We start from the raw sequence: 4,568 nt of genomic DNA on the forward strand, positions 1-4,568 counted from the left end.
CAGTGGCCTGCATCGTCTGACTTCCTCTCGTCATCACCATAACACGAAAAGAGTGCCTTTTTGCGCCCCTTTGATATTTTAAGTAGAAATTGTGCACCAATATAGAATTTTAAAAGACTGTTACAATAAATAAAGTGCCCTGTTAATATTGACAATATGTAGAATTCAATAAATCAGATTTTTAATATGAATAAAGACTTGCAACCTCTGATTTTAACCCACTTAACTTCAACATTTCTCCAAGTTATCACCATCATCGTAAAGCCATAGTTATTTCGTAAAGACAGTCATTTCTGAATATTATTATTAATTTCCTGTGATTAGTGATTCATTTACCTCTGTCCCTCATTTTAAGGTTGACCCTGTTACATTAAACTAACTCTCAATGGAATATGGTAACACTATTCTGTTTTAAATATTTTTTTCAAAAGAAACTTTGAACATTTAACCTAGTCAATTTCCGTAGCCCTGTGGAAATCAAATTGCACAATATTCCATAGGGTCCAACTGTGACTGCATCTCTCAGAGCAGTCATCCCTCAGGGTCTATGCTACTACCTACTGATATGTCATCTCTCAGTGCAGTGCACCTCACAGGAAAAGTAGGGGTGTCCAAAGGAGTGGGTGTTTTGAAATGAACCATAATAGTAGAAGTGGGGCTTTCGAAATGAGTCTTACATGCTGACCACACCGGCAAGAGTGTTGCGAAATAAATCATTCAAACTGCCCACGTGCTTGGTTCTACTTTTGACACACTGCAAGTCCCACCTCTCCCATCTCCTCATTGGTTTTTGGGAGCATATACCCACGTGGGTGAATGAAAGAAGAACTGAGGTCCACACTTCAGTCCAGTTGGTTGTCGTAATGCAGCTTAAAGTTGGTTGCCAACCGACATATAACACAAAGAAGAAGAAGTCTGAAGGAGGCGAGATTACTAGAAACTAAGGTTTCTCATTTTATCTGTGGATTAATTGTCGGAGTAGAGAACAGACGATTTGTGTGACTCAAAATGGGTCAAAATTCTACAAAGATCCAGAAAAAAGGACTAATGTTTATATCCCAGGACAGGTTAGCTAGCAACAGGAAGCTAGCTAGCTAAATGTCCATGAATGTTTAATGTGTTTCGACCTGTCCACAAATTAATAGTTGGTTCAGAGTTCTATTGATATTTCAACCTGCTTGCGTCAGGTGTGGATGAACAAAATCAACATTCGTGCGATTGCCCAGTCTTGTAACGGCGTTCGTCTGTCGAAGGAGAAGCGGACCAAAATGCAGCGTGGTTATTATTCATGTTCTTTAATAAAGAGGAACTCGACATGAAATAACTTAACAAACAATAAATGAACAAACGGAACGTGAAAACCTATACAGCCTATCTTTTTTTTATTTTTATAAAAAATAATTTATTATCTTCAAAACCATTCATTCTTTACAACTCATAATTTACATACATACTCAAATAATGGAATTTTGATTAAACTAATTAAACTAAACATAAACCCCAAACAAAACCTCAGGGGAGCATCTTCCCCCCCCCCCCGTCACCCTACAAAATACCTTTCCCTATCTCCCCGTCCCTAATCTATCCTCTTACAAATCTAAGTGACATCCAGCCCTAAACCCCCCTTCCACCTCTCCCGAGCAGCATGCTGCCCCCACTTCCTCTCCTCCCTCTTCATCCTCCCCCTCAAATCTCCTTCCACCCTCCTCACTATCCCTTCCACCCCCCAATCTCTCCCTGTCTTCACCATGTTCTGCCATGCTTCCCACAGCCCCCATTTAAAGAGACTCATGAGAAGCCAGAGCAGATACCTGTCCCTATCCGTCCCTCTCGCTCTCCCTACACCCCTCCCTAACCTGGCCCACATCAATACAAAATCCCCCTTTACCAAACCTAACAACACCCGTGCCCTAGCCCATACTACTCCGGCAAAGGCACAGTCCCAAAAGACATGGCGCACAGTCTCCTCCCTGCCACAAGAGGATCTTGGACAGGTGGGGGATTGCACCAAACTATACCGGTACAAGATGGAACGTACCGGCAAACACTTATGAAGGCTCAACCAATTCAGGTGAGCCTGTTGTCCAGCCTGCCTTCCCAGACCACTTCCAGATGCCCCTACAGGCAGACTCCCTGCCTTTCTGACCTCCTCGTACAGGTGCCTATGATCTAAACCTACTCGGGCAACTTCAACCTCAGGTTGCGCACGCAGCCACTTGGCCGCATGACCAAAGTGACACGGAGGACCCATGTTAGACCACACCATTATGCCCGCCTGATAGAGAAAAACACCATTATGGTAACCGGACGGGTGTATCACTGGCTGAGCAAGCTCCATTAACAAGAAAGAAACAAAAATTGTGTCCAGCTTGAGGGGGAAATGTGGTACCCCCCTACCTCCCTCCCCGATGGGACAGATCATGCGTGCCCTGGCGACCCACTCGCACCTGCCACTCCACATAAACTGAAACACAAGCCTCACTAGAGGCCTCCTCAGACAAGCCGGCAATGGGTAGATGTATGCCAAATACAAAAGAGACGACAACATATCCACCTTTAGGACCAGGACTTTGCCCATAAAAGACAAATACCTAGCTTTCCACATTGCTAGCTTCCTCTGTACCACTGCGATACGCATGTTCCAGTTTAGTGTCGCTGAGCCGGAGGTCTCAAAATGGACCCCGAGAATCCTCAGGGCCCCCTCACAGAGAGATAACCCCCCAGGCACATCCGTTCTATCGCGCCAACTTCCGAAAAACTTGACGGAAGACTTTGCATGGTTCAGAACTGCTCCCGACGCTCGGGTGAAATCCCCAAAGATGGCAAGGGACCTTGTCAGGCACGAGTCCTTGCACAACAGCAAGGAAGTGTCGTCGGCGTACTGCGTCATCTTAACACGCAGCCCACCACTTCCAGGGATCAGCAAACCTTCCACCCCTGTGTCTGCCCTAATGGCAGCCCCCAGAGGCTCCATGTACAGAACGAAGAGGAGAGCCGAGAGTGGGCACCCCTGCCTGACCCCAGACGAGAGGTCAAAAACGTCACCCAAGTGACTATTTACACTAACTCAGTACCCCGCTCCGACATATAATGTACGAATCCATCCTATAAACTTCTCCCCAAATCCTAATCGACCTAACACTCTGAATAAAAAGGATCTATTCATGCGATCGAAGGCTTTCGCCTGATCTAGCGCTGCTACCATAAAAGGCAGTCCTCTATCTTCAACCCAAGCGATGGAGTCCCTGATTAACTGTAGGTTCCATCTAATAGAGCGGCCCTCTACCCCGCACGTCTGATCCTCATGAACGACGTAGGGAAGGGCTGTGCGCAACCGGTCTGCTAAAACCTTTGCAAGTAGCTTGTAATCTACACACAGCATGGTCAACGGCCGCCAGTTGCCAAGGTCTGTTACTTCCCCCTTCTTATATAAAAGTGACAGCACACCAACAGCCATTGATCCCCCGGGACCCCCGTCTCAAGGATGGCCTTCAAGACTTTGAGGACCACTGGTCCAAGTATACCCCAAAACTTGAGATAAAACTCAGCCGGCAACCCATCCATCCCAGGCACCTTCCCTTTTCCCATCCTCCTAAGAGCACTCTCAACCTCTTCTAGTGAGATCTGGGCCTCCATCACTTCTCTAATGTCCTCCGGCAACCGCCTGGACAAGTGTTCTAAAAACACATTTCCCTGCTCTACATCTATTTCCCTTTCCTTAAATAAACCTTGGAAATGATCAGTTGTCACCCTGACAATATCCTCTGGTTCTCTAACTATACTACCATTTTCTTCCCTAACACCATGCATTACCTTCCTACTCTGTCTTGCCCTAACCAACTTAAAGAACATAGCAGAACAAGTCTCATTATGTTCTAGAAAGCCACTATGCGCACGCTCCAGGAAAGCTCGAGCCTTCCGCTCCTGCAACTCCCTGAGCTGTGCCTTTAGGGTTGTGGATCTCTTCCAGTCAAACGACCCGCCGAGGTTGCCTGTCTCGTATTCGAGTTCAATTAACCTTTGGATACGATCCACCTCCCTCCTCTCCTCCCTTTTTTTCCTCTTGCAATACCCTATTATAAAAGCCCTAATCCTCACCTTAACTAATTCCCACCACTCTAACACCCCCTCGCACATGGACCGGAGGCCCTCAAGCCTCCAAAAGAAACCATAAAACCCGTCAACAAAAGCCTGCTCCTCCAGCACATCCCAATCTAGCTTCCAGTACCCCCTACCAAAGAAGCACACTGGAGACCCCACCTGCAGGAGCACCCCGTCGTGATCCGAAAAGAAAACAGGCAACAGCCGCCCAGACAACTTACCCAAAGACCTGGGTACAAAAATATAGTCGAGCCTCCGCTCAACCCCCCTGGAGTTGCGCCATGTAGGACCGTCCATTTTCGGAGTAGTGTGCAGACCACCATCTACCAGACCATGGCAAGCCATTAGCCTGGCAATGGCGCCTGCACTGCTATCCCCCCCTCTTCCTAAATCTGTATTAAAATCCCCCCTATCACTAATTTCCTATTTGTGACACACAGGGGCGTCAGACAGTCCACCATCTCCCT

The sequence above is a fragment of the Oncorhynchus masou genome, chromosome 30 (genome assembly GCF_036934945.1).
Source record: "Oncorhynchus masou masou isolate Uvic2021 chromosome 30, UVic_Omas_1.1, whole genome shotgun sequence".
Taxonomy (NCBI): Eukaryota; Metazoa; Chordata; class Actinopteri; order Salmoniformes; family Salmonidae; genus Oncorhynchus; species Oncorhynchus masou.